The following is an 18,511-nucleotide window of genomic DNA, read 5'->3' as shown; positions in this document are numbered from 1 at the left end:
CCCAATCCGCCGAGAAGACCGACCTTTCACGGCCTTCGAAGCGAATGGGCGGCTGTATCAATTCCTCAGGGTGTCCTTTGAGTCACAAATGGCATCGCGGTCTTCCAGCGGGAAATGGACCGGATGGTGGACCAGAACGGGCTGACTGGTACTTTCCCGTATCTGGACAATATCACCATCTGTGGCCATGACACGGAGGTAAGATCAAGAATGACAAAATAGCCAGGTGGAGGATCAAGCTCTTTACCTTTAATTATGACATACTGTATCGGGCAGGTAAACTAAACGACCGGCCAGATGCGCTCTCCAGGGGGACTTGCGCCAACATACAACTGGACAGGGTGCAGAAACTCCACGAGGAGCTCTGTCATCCAGGGGTCACTAGGTTCGCGCACTTTGTCAAAGCTCGCAACCTGCCCTACATGGTCGAGGAGATTCGCTCCATGAACTGAGCCTGCCCAGTGTGCGCTGAGTGCAAGCCCCACTTCTTCTGTCCAGAGAACACTCACATCATCAAAGCCATCCACCCCTTTGAGTATCTCAGCGTAGACTTCAAGGGACCCCTACCGTCGACCAACCGTAACATCTGCATACTAACGGCCATCGACGAGTACTCCCACTTCCCGTTCAGTGTGTCCTGCTCAGACATGACTGCCTCCTCAGTTATAGAGGCTCTGCACAGCATCTTCGCCATCTTCAGGTACCCCAGTTACATCCACAGTGACAGGGGATCCTTGTTTATGAGCGCAGTGCTGCGGCAGTACCTTCAAGCAGGACCACCAGCTATAACCCACGTGATAACGGGCAAGTCGAAAGAGAGAATGCCATCGTCTGGAAAGCGGTTACACTTGCCCTCTGGTGCAAAGGTCTCCCCACTTCTTGCTGGCAGGACGTGCTCACTAGTGCCCTACACTCCATCCGCTTCCTCCTGTGCACCGAGACCAATGGCACCCCCCATGAAAAGATGTTCTCTTTTCCGAGGAAATCCGAGTCGGGTACGACCATACCGCGTGGCTCACGGTTCCCGGTCCGATCCTCTTACGACGCCACGTCCGGTACTCAAAGAATGACCCCTTGGTTGACCGAGTGACTCTGCTCCATGTGAACCCACATTATGCCTATGCTGAGTACCCGGACGGGTGGGAGGACACAGTCTCGGTAAGGGACCTAGCCCAAGCCAGATCAGGCGCAGCAGTGCCTTCAACCCATTCCTTCTCCCCCAGGTCATGTGCTTGAACAGAGGGACCAGCACCACCCCACCAGCTCAGGCCAAACTGTCGACAAGGCCGTTGGGGAATTGAGTGAAGCAGTGGCTGCAGCCTACGGGCCTGCCGGCGACACGACTCCGGCGACCCCAATCCTGGCACCACAGTGGTCACGCCAGATAGTCGGGCCCCTGACCGGTACAGCCCCTAACCTCCATCCACCCTGGGGTCAGTTCTCAAAGAAAGGGTGAATGTGATAGTACAGCTTCTATCACCAATGTGTATATGTACAAATTTTAGTGTAGGATGTCTGTGATTGGGTGAGAGTGTAGCCACACCTACTGGCAGGTCTTAAAGGATTGCTCCTAGCCAGACCAAGTCATTCTGGACTGGTCGACCTACTTGTGATATGCTCCAGTCCTTTAGTTAATAAAAGCCTTGGTTTGGATCAACAAGTCTTTGGTTCTTTTGACGTGCTCTACAACTTCCCTATACTATATTTCATCTTCCACTTCTTTGCCATTTCCCTAACCTTACTCCTTAAGACTCCTTGCTTCCATCAGTGATCCCTGGGGAACAGCACTAGTCACCAGCAGCCAGCCAGAAAAGGCCCCCTTTATTCCCCCTCTTTGCTATCTCTCAGTCATCCAATTTTCTTTCCATTCCTGTAATGCCACGGGCTCAGTTTTATTTAGCAGACTCATTTGTGGCATCTCGTCAAAGGCCTTCTGAAACTCAACCTAAACAATGTCCCCTGACTCTCCTTTGTGTGTCCTGCTCATTACTTCTCCCTCAGATTCTCCCTCAGAGGAAATTGTGCTGACTTTGGCCTATTTATCTTGTGCTTTCAAGTACCCCAAAATCTCATCTTTAAAAATAGACTCTAAAATCTTGCTAATAAAAGATCTGTCTGCAAAATTGAAACATCACTTTTTTTCTGGTACAAACTGCAACTATGAAAATGTATTTAATTGTCCTTTATTAAATGTATTTAATTCTCTCCCTTCTTCTGTCTTGATATATTGTGGTCATTTAATTCTTTACGCCTATTTAAGCAGCACTCATGTGGAATGTCAGTAGAGGAAAGGGAAGCCGGTCAGACCAGGTTTCAAAAAATATATTTTGAATCCTGGTACCAACAATGCCCCAGAGTGAGGTGCCAGCAGGCCAACAGCTGAGGCTGGATAAAAAGAAGCAGTAAAACATAACTAATTGAATTGGGAATATTACAGAATAGAGATTTTCACTTGAGCAGGTGTGAAATTCTACATAGTGATGTGGGGCATTCAATTTCATGACATAAACTTGCATTATACTCATAGGTGTTAGTGAGTAATTGGCATTGAAAATCCCATTGGGATGCTACCTACCAGCTTCTCAGAAAATATTTAAGTTGAGATTTATACATTATAAACATCCATGATATTGTTTATTTTTATAGAGTCATACAGTGCAGAAACAAGCCTTTCAGCTCAACTGGTCTATTACCAACCTGCATGTGGCCCATATTCCTGCAAACATTTCCTATCCTTATACCTGTCCAAAAGTATTTTAAACATTGTTATTGAACCTGCCTCTACCACTTCCTCTGTCAAATCATTCCATTTACCCACTACCATGTGTGTGAAAAAAGTTGCCTAAGTTTTTCCCCTTACCTTAACTGTCTAGTTTTAGACTCCCCTGCCCCTGGAGAAATAATGTGACTCATCTATGCCTCTCAATTTATAAGCCTCTATAAGGTCATCCCTTGGCTTTGACTCCAGGGGAAACAGTCCCTGCCTATCCAATCTCTCCTTATGACTCAAATAGACTAGTTCAGACAACATTCTTGTGAATCTTGTCTATGCTGTCAGGCTTAATCCAATTATTTCTTTCGCTGCACACAATACTTCAAATGAAGTCTCATCACCTCTTGTACAGCTGTACCATGATCAGGAAATAACATTTTACTCTTAAGGATGAATTCTTAGATGGTTTACCTCTGCAAATTCAGCAGAGGGAACATTTACCTGTCTGTTCCATCTTGGAATGATCAGAAATGTGGCCTTTATGAATAAAAAGGTTGCATCTATTCCTTCACTTTATCCTGCCTTCTCACAATCATATTAAAAAGGCAAGAAAATAATGAAAGTAAGGACTGAAGTGATTGACATTGAAAGTGCATGAATAATACCTCTGTTCAGTATTATTTCAAATGTTTTTTAAAGCTTTACTACAAGAGGGAATCATCATGTCAAACTTAGATCAGAGAACGTTACAGCACAGTACAGGCCCTTCAGTCCATGATGTTGTGCCAACTTCCTCCATAACAGTCCAATATTTTCCTCTTCTTTTTATTAGTTACAAAATCTTATAAGTGCAGCTGCACACACTATAAACTTACTGCACCATGTGATGAGAGCAATTTTTATTCCACAAAAGAACCAACATTATTCTCTTACAGCCATGGTGACATGCTTTGCCCAAAGCATTTAGTATTATAATGAAGCACCAGAGGTTTGCGTGTCTCAAGTCCAACCTATTTCAAAGCTGTTACTGAATAATAACAATTAAAATGTGTTTAGAAAGTCTTTGCATAACACCATAGTTTGCCACCTTCAGAAATTTGTTTCATTTCTCGTGATTGTTTAAAATTATATTTTTTTAAATAGTGAGCCCTAACAACTTTTCTTTCGGAGAATCTGAAAAACTGATCGATAATCCATTGGAATTCAGTTACTGACAAGCCTTATGTACAGGTGCTCCTCTACTTGCGATGGGCAATGGTGAACCAGGTGGTGTGGTGTATTTGGGCTTTCAAAGTGTTTTTGATAAGGTTAATATGCAAAATTAGAGAACATGGTATAGGAGGCTGTTATATAGTCAGGATAATGTGAATCATTTTGTAACCGTGTAAGAATACAACAGACTCGCCAAGGCAAATAGCGCCTTTGGAAGACTACACAAAAGAGTCTGGAAAAACAACCAACTGAAAAACCTCACAAAGATTAGCGTATACAGAGCCGTTGTCATACCCACACTCCTGTTCGGCTCCGAATCATGGGTCCTCTACCGGCATCACCTACGGCTCCTAGAACGCTTCCACCAGCATTGTCTCCGCTCCATCCTCAAAATTCATTGGAGCGATTTCATCCCTAACATCGAAGTACTCGAGATGGCAGAGGCCGACAGCATCGAATCCATGCTGCTGAAGATCCAACTGCGCTGGGTAGGTCACGTCTCCAGAATGGAGGACCATCGCCTTCCCAAGATCGTGTTATATGGCGAGCTCTCCACTGGCCACCGTGACAGAGGTGCACCAAAGAAGAGGTACAAGGACTGCCTAAAGAAATCTCTTGGCACTTGCCACATTGACCACCGCCAGTGGGCTGATATTGCCTCAAACCGTGCATCTTGGCGCCTCACAGTTCGGCGGGAAGCAACCTCCTTTGAAGAAGACCACAGATCCCACCTCGCTGACAAAAGACAAAGGAGGAAAAACCCAACACCCAACCCCAACCAACCAATTTTCCCCTGCAACCGTGTCTGCCTGTCCCGCATCGGACTTGTCAGCCACAAATGAGCCTGCAGCTGACGTGGACATTACCCCTCCATTAATCTTCATCCGCGAAGCCAAGCCAAAGAAAAGAAAAAGAATACACCCTTCTCCTCTGCTGTTGCATTTTTAAAATAGCTCTTGAATGCTAAATTGTACTTCGGCTGAAACTTTTTTAAATGATAAATTGGCCTTTAATGCAAGAGGAATATAGAAGTGGGAAGGCCTTACTGCCTGTGTACAGGCCCTGTATTGTGTACAGTTTTTCTACGAGGAAGGACAATCATTTTATAGAGGAGTACAGCGGAAGTTCACCAGACTGATTCCTAAGATGGCAGGACTGATGGATAAAGAATGACTGGATATTCTAGTGCTATATTCATTGGATTTAGAAGAATGAGAGTGGATCTCATTGAGACTTGTAAAGTTCTGATAAAACCAGACAGGTTAAATGCAAGAAGAATCTGACTGTTATTGGGGAAGCTTAGAACAAGGAAATCAGGATAAGGGATCATCCATTTAGGACTGAGGTGAAGAGAATCCTTTTCATTGAGAGAGTTGTGAACTTGTGGAACTCCATACTGAAAGTTGTTGAAGCCAGTTCATTAGGTAGCTTCCAAAGAAAATTTGATGTAGACCTATTTGCTGAAGAGATCAAGGGTGTGAATAGAAAGCAGAATAAGGTACTGAAATTGTAAGTTCAGCCAAGATCATGTTGCATTGTCAAGCGGCTCAAGGGCTGAATAGACTTCTGCTTTTATTTTTGATGTTTCTAAGATATTGGTTTGTGTTAAGAGGAAGCAGCTTTCAAGAAGAGGTCCAGAAGGTTGTTAGAACCTTCCACAACATTCAATAAGCCCTTGAATTGCCAAGACATAGAAGGCAATGAACTAAGTCCTGGAAAATGGGATTAATTTAGCAGGGTAATTGATATTGGTGTGGACATGAAGGAACTGTTTCTCCATTCTGTAACTCTTTGCTGCATGAATCAGAATTTTTTATGCTATTTTGCTGGGAGCAGTGACTTGGATTTTCCATTTAACTTTCTTTTAAAGCTAGTTTATAACCATTTTTAAAATCAAATGCAAGACTTAAACTTCTATACCCTTAAAATCTTACCTTTCATGTGAAAAGCTTTGACATTTTTGTGAATTTAATTTAGAATTTTAAGTATACTTAATACTGGTGGGCTTTTTGTTGATATTTTACTGCAAATTTTGAATCCAGTATTTGTCAAAACGAATAAAGTGCATTTTTTTTGCAATATGTTTGCATGGAAATCATGACTTTACTGCAGAAAAGTAAGACAGACTTGGATCAGGGAAATATTCAAAGAGCGAGTGGAAATAGTCACCAAATATGTAGACAATAAAAACATAAAATTATTTACGGAATAAAAGGATTTCACATTCAAGATGAATGGATAGTTGATAATGTAGTTCGACAGGAATGTGTGTTAGACATTTGGGGAGAGATTATAGAATTTGCATTTACTGGATTTTGTGAAGAATGAAAGCATGGAGAGATTACAGGCATGCTACATGCAACCTGGGGATAAAGGAAAGAAAGGGGTAAAACACCTCAAAAACTGCAATTCTCAGAGCTTTTTTTATTCATGTGTGGTTTGGCCCGAGAGAATTCAGGCACAGGTACTTATTCCAATGGACCTAATGTCAAAGGAGGAAGTGAGATTGATCGAAGTCTGAAAATGGCATTAAAATGGAGGAGGGAAAAAGGGGGAGAAAATGACACTGTATATACTCAAGAGAAAAAATGTCTGTATGTATCTTGGTTAGTGTGGTTTATAGTGTGAAAAATTTTTTAAAATTAAAAAAAAATGTGAGGTAATTCTACAGATCTAAGATGCAAGCAGGGAAAACTGAAAAGCTCAAAGCTGAAAAGCAATTTTTACAGTTGCATTGCAGTTGCTGCAAACAGGAGGGCTGCAGGTCATGCGGATGACAAAAGAGGAGGGCCTTGCTACAGGTGGAAGGTTAACCTCTGAGTGTCTGTTCAAGATAGTCTGGTACTGCAGTTATCACAGCCGAGAGTACACGGCACAGGACTATAAGCTTCTGCACAATGTAACAGACAATTAGGGTAGCAGTTCCCATGTTATCTCAGAGGAAGAATTTAAAAGTCACACACATATATATATATATATATATACATATATATATATATATATATATATATATATATAAAAAGAAAATAAATATTCATAGTTCAGCTTCTCCCATCAGGAAAGAGATACAGAAGAATCAAAGGCAGTATCACCAGGCTGAGGAACAGTTTCTTACCAAAGGCAGCGAGATTACTGAACAAAGGAACCAATGACGCTAACCCTTCACGACTCATCATAATGAAGAAAAAATCAATCTATTTATTTATTTATTTATGAAATCTTGTCCTGCGTGTGTATGGTTTTTATGTGCGTTTTGCACTGAGGATTAGAGAAAGCGGTTTTGTCAGGTTGTATTGGTACAATCAGATGACAATAAAAATGACGATAGTTGCCCTAGTGCAAAAAATGTGACTTTGTGCAGATAACCCTTTTGTGGGTGATGGAGCAGTCCCTGATTAGTGTAACAAGGGAAGGTTCAAAGACTCATAGCTGTTGGAAATAAACTGTTCTTAAACCTCGAGGTGCTGATCTTCTGTGCCTTGTCTGAAGCAGTGAGAGAGGTTGTGACTAGGATGATGAAGGCCCTTTATGATGTTGGCGGCCTCCTTTTTTTTGGAATATTTATTTAAAGTTGTCATCCATGTAATTATAGTTATAACCATAACCATATAACCATTTACGGAGCGGAAACAGGCCATGTTGGCCTTTCGAGTCCGCACCGGTTCACTGATTACAGAGTCAATGCTTAATAATGAAAATCACAGTGATTACATGTATTAACCCCTGTTGGCTGCCTCTTTGTGGTGGTGTTTCACGCAGATGCATTCATTGGACGGAAAGTCAGAGCCTGTGACCGATCTGGCTATGTTTGTTACCTTCCAGAGCCTTCTGCATTCCTGGGTGGTCAAATTTCTAAATCAGGCTGTGATGCAACCTATACATTCTATTGTGCACCTGTAGACATTTGATAGAGTACTCAACAACATGCCAAATCTCCTCAGACTTCTGAGAAAGTAGAGGTGTTAATGTGCCTTGATGTGCTGGCTCCAGAAGAGGTATTCTGAAATTATGGACTCCCAGGAATTTCTGGCCCATCAATGTGGACAGGTGTGTGGTCCCTCAGCTCTCCGTCCTAAAATCAACAATGAATTGGTGGCATTGACAGCAAAATTGTGGTCTGGTACCATCCAACCATATTCTCAATCTCCATTCTTTCTTTTTGGTCATTTTTTATTCCACCAACAAATGCCATCAGTGAATTTGTAGATAGAGTTGGAGCCGAACTTGGCTATCCAGTCATGAGGGTACAGGTATAGAGCAGGGGACTAAGCACACAGCTTTGGGGTACCCCTGTGTTAATGGTCAGCCTGGAGGAGAAAGTTGCCAATTCATAATGATTGGTGTCTGTAGTCAAAGATTCAGATGCATAGAGATAGGCAGAGTCCCAGATCCTTTCATTTGGACATACAACTTGCTGGTGTGATGGTGTTGGATGCAGAACAGTAGTTAATGAACAACAGTGTGATGTAGGTGTTCTAATGGTCCAGGTGATCTAACATCGAGTGGGGGGGGGGGGAGGTGGGCACTGAGATTGTATCTGCCATTTCCTGAGATAGCAGTTGATGAGCTCCATAACCATCCTCTCAAAGCACTTCATTGCGGTAGACATCATTGCCACTGGTCGATAATCACCTTGATCTTCTTGGGCACCATTAAAATGGAATGACCAAAACAAGGTTGAAATGGAATTACTTAATGGTGTCGATTGCACATACAAGGTGAATATATTTAAGGCACGGTTACTTTTTTAAAGTAGCAAGTAATATGTGCATCTGTGGTGAAACATTTCATACCAGCACTTAATGGTAGATCAATTCAATCTGCTGTAAGAACTCAAAAGGACAAACAGCGTCAATGAGAGATAAAGAATGGTCAACACTATAGGACCTGAAGTGTTTAGCTTTATATTCCAACATCTGCTATCTCTTTTGTTTCTCCACTTAACACAAGATCTTTCTGTCAAACCTCAAACACTTTACACTGGTGCAAAGGCATTCGTTCTCATTCTCCAGGTCCCCTTTCTCTGAGGTATAATCACAAGTTCCTTTATATGTATGATATCCACACATAAAATCAACAATCACTCAGTGCCACACACCACTCATTTCATCTTCAATTATGAGTCCCTACTGATGGTGATGAAATTGCATTTCCTCTATTCAGGCAACTCCTGTCAAGAGTTGTTTGTTGCTAAAACTTAGTTAATTCTGGCCCCAGTCTGCAGACACCATGAATGAAGTAAAAGCACAATGCTGGAGAAACTCAGCAGGTCAAACAGTGGCAAAGATTAAGATACATAACCAACATTTCAGGCTTGAGCCCTTCATCAAAGGCAAAATTACCTCGACAAAATGGCCAGGTGGAGTGACAGGGGCACAGTCCCACTGGCATTAATATCGACTTCTCTGCCTTCAGCTAGCCTACTCCCTGTTCTCCTTCTCTTCCCCATCCCTCTGTCTTCATAGCTCCAGCTCTCCTCCTCCTCCTTCCTTCTCCATTCACAGGGCCACCCCCCCCTCTCCTTGTTTGCAGGTGTGCCCTCCCTCCCTTATCCACCTACTAACTCCTGCTTGTGGGACCTTGCTCCTCCCCCTCCACTCTTTTTGTCAGGTACCTGTCTACATTTTACCTGTATCTTGATAAAGGGCCCAAGCTTGAAGCGTTGGTCATGTATCTTTATATTTGCTATATAAAATACATTGTTTGACCTGCTGAGTTTCTCCAGCATTGCGTTTTTACCTTGACCTTGCTAGCTTGACTTAACCCCTTGATTTCATTAGGCTTGCACCAGTCATCCAGAACAAATACATAAATGAGTCAACTTAATTCCTTACCCTCAAGGCTTAGAATCATACAGCATGGAACGGATACCCTAACCCTGTTCTACTTTTTTTTTACTACCTTGCTTGTTTCATTAATTATTTATTAACTCTCCTAACCAAATATGTTACTTTATATGGTTTGCTCCCATTTGGAATTTAATATTGGTTAATGTTAATTTTAACATGCATAAGCTTTGATACTGAGATGATTTTGAGAAAATATATCCACTATCTTCTGTTGAAGAACAAGATGTGCAAAAAACTTGGAAGGGCCCCTTGAAATGTGAATGAATAATTGGATTTCTGGTAGAGGTAGATAGGTGCAATTGCCATTCATAGTCATGAACTATGAACACGTGCCATTGAACTCGGTAGTAGGCTGCCTTGAGTTGCTCAGTTTGACAATCTGTGTATTGCTGAAAAGATTGTAGTCTTAGCAAGAGTTAGTCACTCTTCAGGGTAGGCAGGCTGAGCTGAATCAGACTTTTAATCAGGAGGGCTTGGACATTGCCAGGATTATCTCCAACTTGGAGACAATGACAGACGAGAGTGACAGAATGCAGCTAGAAAGCTGTACTTCAGTAGTTAAGATGCAATGTCGTGAAAATGAGCAGCTGTATCTGAGGACAAGTTATGACGATGACAGACACAGATGGAATTTGACAGTAATCTATGCAATGGGGACTGTGAAACTTGGGCTGAGAAAAAAGCAAGCCAATTGAATTACAATTGATTGAATTTAAACTGTAGTGTGGCAGTGTGGTGCTGCATATAGTCCACCTGTTTCATAGCTATAGCAACCTAGGTTTCATTCAGACCTCTGGTGTGTTAGTGTGGAGTTTCCATGTTCCCCTTATGACTGCACATACTTCCTCCACATGGTCCAGTTTCCTCAAACTCAAGGACCTGAAGATTGTTTGGTTAATTGACTACTATAACTTGCCCCTTGTGTGTAGGTAGGTCAATCAAGGAGGCTGTACTAGAAAATGATTGGAGAAATGCAATTGCTCTGAGAGACAGCAAGGAATTAATGGATGAAATGGCCTCCTGTATGCGATATATAAATTGGAAGTATGAAGTATATACGTTAATGAAAATGTGCAAAATAGTCAAATTAATTATGTGGGGTTTGTTCCCCTTGTAAGATGGAACTTTGTTGTACTGGATACAGTTTGTTAGTCCTTTACTGAAACCATTACTCTCAACTATCTGTTTATAGTTCTTCCTCTGTCAAGATATGTTTGCATCAACATAAAGAAATTTGAAATATATTGGCAAATCACATCTGTAAATAATCATGTCCTGCTGGCAGAGTGGGAGATGTCGATTTCGAATGAGTGCTATGGAAATGATTGCAATTTTGATTCATTCTATTTAATTTGGCCTCAGGCAATAAGCTAAGGTAGACTGTAAAGTGTGATTCATCCCAACCAAATTCCATTTCCCTATCAAAATTGCTTTTATAATTTACAGATTTAAACTGGTGGCTGATTTCTCCTGCAACCAAGTGGTATTTTGGTCATTTTGATTACTATGTGCAGCAAGTAAAATATGAGATTAATTTATTAAAATTTATTAAAATTTATTAATTTATTAAAATAGCACATATTCGGTGAGGAAATCTTTTGAGCTGATCCAGCTCAAAATAATATTTTTATTTTTCAATTCTTCCCTCATTTCTTTTGGCATGAATTTGTTGGTATTATAGTTTGATGACTGTGTGATAGTACAGATTCTATTACCAATGTGTATATGTACAGATGGTAGTGTAGGATGACTGTGATTGGCTGAGAGTGTAGCCACACCTACTGGCAGGTCTTAAAGGATTGCAGACCAGGTCATTCTGGACTGGTCGACCTACATGTGATATGCTCCAGTCTTTTAGTTAATAAAAGCTTTGGTTTGGATCAACAAGTCTTTGGTTCTTTCAATGTGCTCTACACACAGTCAGCGTTCTAGGAGCCGTAGGTGATGCCGGTAGAGGACCCATGATTCGGAGCCGAACAGGAGTGTGGGTATGACAACGGCTCTGTATACGCTAATCTTTGTGAGGTTTTTCAGTTGGTTGTTTTTCCAGACTCTTTTGTGTAGTCTTCCAAAGGCTCTATTTGCCTTGGAGAGTCTGTTGTCTATCTCGTTGTCGATCCTTGCATCTGATGAAATGGTGCAGCCGAGATAGGTTTTGAGTTTTGTGTGCCCGATGGAGATGTGGGGGGGCTGGTAGTCATGGTGGAGAGCTGGCTGATGGAGGACCTCCGTTTTCTTCAGGCTCCTAGAACGCTTCCACCAGCATTGTCTCCGCTCCATCCTCAAAATTCATTGGAGCGACTTCATCCCTAACATCGAAGTACTTGAGATGCAGAGGCCGACAGCATCGAGTCCACGCTGCTGAAGATCCAGCTGCGCTGGGTGGGTCACGTCTCCAGAATGGAGGACCATCGCCTTCCCAAGATCGTGTTATATGGCGAGCTCTCCACTGGCCACCGTGACAGAGGTGCACCAAAGACGAGGTACAAGGACTGCCTAAAGAAATCTGTTGGTGCCTGCCACATTGACCACCGCCAGTGGGCTGATATCGCCTCAAACCGTGCATCTTGGCGCCTCACAGTTCGGCGGGCAGCAACCTCCTTTGAAGAAGACCGCAGAGCCCACCTCACTGACAAAAGACAAAGGAGGAAAAACCCAACACCCAACCCCAACCAACCAATTTTCCCCTGCAACCGCTGCAACCGTGTCTGCCTATCCCGCATCGGACTTGTCAGCCACAATCGAGCCTGCAGCTGACGTGGACTTTTACCCCCTCCATAAATCTTCGTCCGCGAAGCCAAGCCAAAGAAAGACACACAGTCAGCAATATCTGGTGGTAAAAAGCTAGATCATGTCATGTAAATCTACTGAATTTAATGGTCAATTCACATCACTCTGCTAAATGAAAATTACATCTTATCCTTTTCTTCACTCTTCCTTTCCAAGAACTTGGATTTGCACATTAATTATCCATTACATTTATTAAGTTTGCTGTAGGCAATTCAATCATGTAGTTAAATGTGCCACTGAATATTAACAAATCAGTAATAACAATTACTAGCTCAAGGGTAATTGTGGAAATTCCTTTAGTTGATAATTGTTAGGTTTTTTAAAGTCACTTTTTTATCTCCACATAATTTAAGTATTCTTTACCTCTCTTTATCTCTGTCTGTATTTGTTTTGAATCTTCGTAAATCTCATTTGGTCAAGAGGATCTGAGCATTTATTGATAACAGTTCCTATTTCCAATGAGTTACAGCACCTAGCTGAAGCATGCGCAAAAATGACTAATGGGGCATACTGCGAGCTTCTTTACAGCAAGGTCCTATTTCTCTTTCTCCCCATCAGCCTGTTTATATAATTCTGAGGTAACTTTTAGTCTTGCTTTTCCTGTTGGTCACAGCAGATGGAAATGGCTTCAAATTTATTTTGATGGTCATCTCCCAAAATTCGTCAGACCCAGAGCAGTAACTACAGATTAGAGGGTAGCAAATGTAACTTCATTGCTTTAACCACGGGAAGGGGATAAACAGGGAATTATGTAACATCACTTGTGCGAAAAAGGGCACAACAGTGCCCTGGGAAAGCAACATTTATACAAGTTAGCGTAGCTTTATGAAAAGGAAGTTATGTTTTTCAATTCATTGGAAAGTTTTGATGACATAATCCATGGATTTCTGTGTACTCAGATCTACAGAAACGTTTTGATGTGGCCCCATGCAAGAAAATAGTGTGCAGCATGAAGGCATATGGGATTGGGATGGATTGAGATTCAGTTGTGAGATGAGAAACAGTAGGAATAAGCACGTCTTTTCGTTTTTGGATGGCAAGCGGGGGCACAAGAATCATGTGTATTGAACCCAGCTATGCGCAAAATACATTAATATACTGGATTTGGCTGTGGTGAGAGTCCATGTACAGTTCTGTGTGCAGTTTTAGTCTCCTTGGTTTGAGGAATGGGGGGAAATGCAAAAAAAACCATTTACTATTGTGATTGCAAAGGTGGCAAGATTTGACTTATGAGGACAGACGAGCCTGATTAGGATACAGTGCTCTCCATAATGTTTGAGACGGGGACACTTTTTTCCTTTATTTGATCCTATGCTCAGACAGTTTTAAATTTGGAATCAAAAAATTCACATGCAATTGAAGTGCACATTCCAGATTTTATTCAAGGTTATTTGTATAAACAGTGCTGTAATTTCTACATGGTCAAACCAAAATGTATACTAATAACCTTGAATAAAATCTGGAATGTGCACTTTAATTACATGTGAACAGTTTAATTACAAATTTAAAACTGTGGAACACAGGGGAAAATAAAGGAAAAAATATGTCTTTGTCCCAAACATTATGGAAGGCATTGTATATTCACTGCAATTTGGAAGAATGAGAAGGGATTTCCAGGAAAACAATAAAATTCTAGCAGAACTCAACAGACTAAATGCAGGGAGGCTGTTGGCAATCGTTGGGAAGTCCTGATCTAAGGTTCATAGCCTCAAGAGGTAGGATATGCCATTTAGAACTGAGATCATGAGAGATGTCTTCACCCAGTGTACAATGAACCTATACAATTTGCTAAGACAAAAAGTATGGAAGCTAAATCATTTAATATATTCATGAAAGGGGTGAATTTATTTTTAAATACAGAAGGATCAAGGGATATTGGGGAAAAACAAGAACATGATACTGAAATGGATCCATCATGATTATATGGAATTGTGAAGCACTGACAGCGTGAATGTGGAATGGATAGAGAGTCATGCAATGCAGCATGGAAACAGGCCCAAAACTAAAACATGTCCACACTTCACCAAGATGTTCATATGAGCTAGGGGATCACACAAAATACTGGTTGAACTCAGCAGATCAGGCAGCATCCATGGAAGTCAAAAGATAGTCAACGTTCTGGTGTTCAGCTGAGCTAGTCCCATGTGGCTCAAATCTCTCCAAGCCTTTTCTAACTATGCTTCTGCTCAAATTTTTTTTAAAACAATGTAATTGTACCTGCCTTTACCACTTCCTCTGACAGCCAGTTGCATATATCCACCATCCACTTGCATGGAAAAACCTACCCCTCGGATCACATCGAGTCATATCTCTAGTTGTAGATACCCCCAACCTGGAAAATGATTGTGACTATCTTTATTTTGCCTTTGTGATTTTATGAACAAGTATAGAGCCACTCCTTAGCTTGAAACAATCTCAGCCTATGCAGTCTCTCTTCATTACTCAAGCCCTCTAATCCCGATAATATCTTAGTGAATACTTTCTGTACTATCTCTTGTCTAATCACATCCTTCTTATGGCAGGGTCACCAGAACTGCAAACAATATTCCAAGTCCAGACTCACCCATTGTCTTGCCCAGAAGCGGCATGGTGTCCCAAGTCCTGTTCCCTGAGCTCCATCCAATGAAGGCTGCCACATCATATTCCTTCTTGATCTCTATCTCCATTTGCCACTTTGAGGTCTTTTTGTTCTAAAACAGTCTCCAGGACCCTAACATTTACTTTCTCTGGCCTGCCCTGGTTTATCTTCCCAGAGTGAATTGTTTATTTACTGTCACGTGTAGCAATATTATTGTAAAAGGATTTGACCTGAATCATCAACCATTCATTTCTCCCACTGATGCTGCTTGACCTGCTGAGTTCCTTCAAAACATTGCTTTTTGGTCCAGCTTCCAGCATCTGTAGTCTCTCATGTGTCTCCAACATAATAACTTTGTTTTGAGTGCTATAGATAGATGCATAATATTGTTGTGTATTTTCCCTTTGAAAATAACCTCACTCGAGAGAAGCTGTCAGCATCTTATATTTAGATTAAGATGCTGCCAAACTGGAAAACCCCATACAATGTAACTCCTTGTATCACATCATACATGTTCTCATAACAGATATGCAAGTGGATAAAAGAAATACAAAGCTGATGTTTTATCTGGGATATTGTGACAATATGATTGAGGGCCATAATATTTGGTGCAAGTGTTTCTGATCTCTGAATAAGGAAATTACTTTTTAAAGGGAATTGCATTAGTTCATTCAAAATCCTGAAGCAATTTGTGGGAAGAGAGGCAATGGCTTTTCTGCAGGTGAAGTTCGAGAAAATTGAAAAACTTCAAGGAAGACGGCTTTTGGAGAGTCAGCTCAATATTATTAACAGTATTGTTATTACTGTGTGTGCGGTAGGAAATATCTTATTCATTTATGGGACTTGAACATCAATGACAAGACCAGCATTTACTGCCTGAACCTGAACATCTGGTCATTGAGACAGTTATATTCTCGAACTGTTGCAATTCTTTTGGTGACAGTACTCCAACAGTGATGTTTAATAGGGAGTTCTGAGATTTAGACCTAGAAAGAATGGAGCAATAATATGTTTTCAAATTGGGATGGAATGTTTACTTAGAGGGAAAACTGAAGTGGCTCTACTTCCATAAGACTGTTGTCTGTGACGACCTTGGTGGTAGATATTAGTGGATCTAAGAGGTGTTGTAAAAGATGAAAAACTGCAGTGCAGTTTGTATATAGTACACTGCAACCCTTGTTTCTGTAATGAAAGTGTAGGGTAGTAGCGAGGGCGCTAATTAAGTATGCTGCTTTGTCCTGGATGATACCTTGTAAATAAATGATAAATCACTACTGAAGGATACTCTTCCTCAGACTTGGACTTCTTCCCATGTCCAGTTGAGTTTTGATTGTCAGGTAACCCAGATGATACATTAAAACATCAAGTGTAGATTATCAGTGTGTCTTGTGAAGGATGAGACTGGACATGACATTATCACTACTTGCCAACTATTAGCTCATGTCTAAGTGTTATCTCCATTTTACTGCATTTTATTGGACTGTCTGATTTTATGAGAATTGGCAGATGGAATAAAACATGATGCCATCCATAGTAATCATGAACATTCCTGTTCGTAAGAGAGATTTTGATAAAGTAGCGTAATAGGTGGTTGGGCTTCAGCCAATACTGACCAAACACTTCCTCTTATTAAAGGTATGACTCCAGCATTGGAGAGTTTGCCTTTTGATTACCATTTACTTCAGTTTTACAAGGCTGCTTGTAAATCAAAGGCAACTTTGTTGACAAAGATTTTCACTGGAAATCTGCTGCTGGTTTGTGGTCTGTAATTATGAGAACAGAGGATCCACAACCTGAAACAATACCTGCAGAGTCCAATTAGTGGGTAACTGTTGAGCAAGATTTCTGGCAATCGGCTGCTCTTTTGATATGTTGCCAATTGCCAGGATTATTCTGGAATCACTAGGAAGCATAGATTAGTTTCCTGTACGTTGGGCCAAATAACCTATAAGAAAAGTTTTAGGAGTAACAAAGTATATTTTTAAAAATATTTTTGTTCTAATTCTATTTAGATTCAGTAGATGTGAATATTGTAGTGGATATGAGAGGAGCAGAGTCCAATTAGATTTGGCAGTCCTCAAGTTTTTGCTTTCAAACATTTTATGATTTCATCTGCATGTAAAACACTGACATTTGCTGCTAAATAGAGGTTTTGTTGGTTTCAAAAAGAAACTGGCAGTCAATGACTCTTCAGTATTTATCCTTTTGAAGTGAAACGACATAGATACACACGAGTGCAACTTCTGAAAAATAAAATTTACAAATACTCATTAGTTTCATTCCTGAGAACTGGGGCAATTTAACTTCACATCAAAATCCAAAATACCTTTTCTCAAATCTCTGTATTCTCATTTCTTTTTTGCCTATCAGGTTGCAAATTACACAAAAAACAGGCATTGCGATCTTAACAGGATCCAAAATCGAAAAGAATTACATATTTCTAAATCGAATCAAATCCATTAGATTTGGTAAGTCAGCCATAGTACCTATCAAAAATCTAATTAGAGATAACTAGATTTTTATTATGTACTGTGGCTGGCTCTATCTTTAAAATCTTAGTTGAGCCAGCTTCCACGACTATGTGGAGTAAAGAGTGGAAAATCCAGAAAACAAAAAGTGGTGGAAACATTTTCAACAGATTAGGAAGCAGACATGGGAAAGGGAACAGTTAACATTTCAGGTCTGGGGCCTATCATCCGATCCTTCAGCAGTTCAAATTTCCAATAGCCACTGTGTGCTGCTTGTCAGTTTTCAGCATTATTTCTTCCCTCCTACATTTATCTATCTTGTAATTCCTCCAGACTCAGAACTGTCATCTGAATCTTCTTGGTCTCCTTCCTCTGACATTCCCTATTAAAGAAAATTCTCACTTTTCCAATTCCAATCATTTCCTTTTTTTCCCCTTTTTATTATTAAGTAAAGGGGGCGGGGGGTAAACTACAGATTGCAGATCATAGCACAGAACAACATGAAGACATCAGAGAAGAATAAAATATGTAAGGGAATTTAACGTATATAATTTATATATTTTTTGTGTTCAATATTATTTTTGGATATAGTACAAGTTATGATTTAATGGTTTAATATAGTTATAGAATTGGATGTCCTGATCAAAATAATTTATGTACCAATCATGGTCATGCTTCTAATTTACAATTGATATGTGATGATATGATTTATGTTATCATTAGTTTACCTTGTGTAAAGGGTTTTTGTTAAACTCAAAACTATTTTAAAGAGAAACGGGTTATTGTCCTGAAACAACTCTTTCTTCTTCAAAGATGCCGTCTTGCTTACTTAAAGGTAAAGGTTCCATTATTGTTACATAATACTACATTTAGAATGTAACATACATGAAATTCTTTAACT

The 18,511-nt window shown here is 40.6% G+C and overlaps 1 long non-coding RNA gene across 1 annotated transcript in view; it reads left to right on the top strand.

Annotated features, from left to right (window-relative positions):
• The window catches only part of LOC138751390 (uncharacterized), a 79,103-nt gene that overhangs the window by 23,228 nt on the left and 37,364 nt on the right, over positions 1-18,511 (top strand). The gene's annotated exons all lie outside the window — the stretch shown is intronic.

Source organism: Narcine bancroftii, chromosome 1 (genome assembly GCF_036971445.1).
Source record: "Narcine bancroftii isolate sNarBan1 chromosome 1, sNarBan1.hap1, whole genome shotgun sequence".
In the NCBI taxonomy this organism is placed as follows: domain Eukaryota; kingdom Metazoa; phylum Chordata; class Chondrichthyes; order Torpediniformes; family Narcinidae; genus Narcine; species Narcine bancroftii.
Note: the sequence above shows the minus strand (reverse complement) of the source record. Positions and strands in the feature narration are given on the sequence as shown.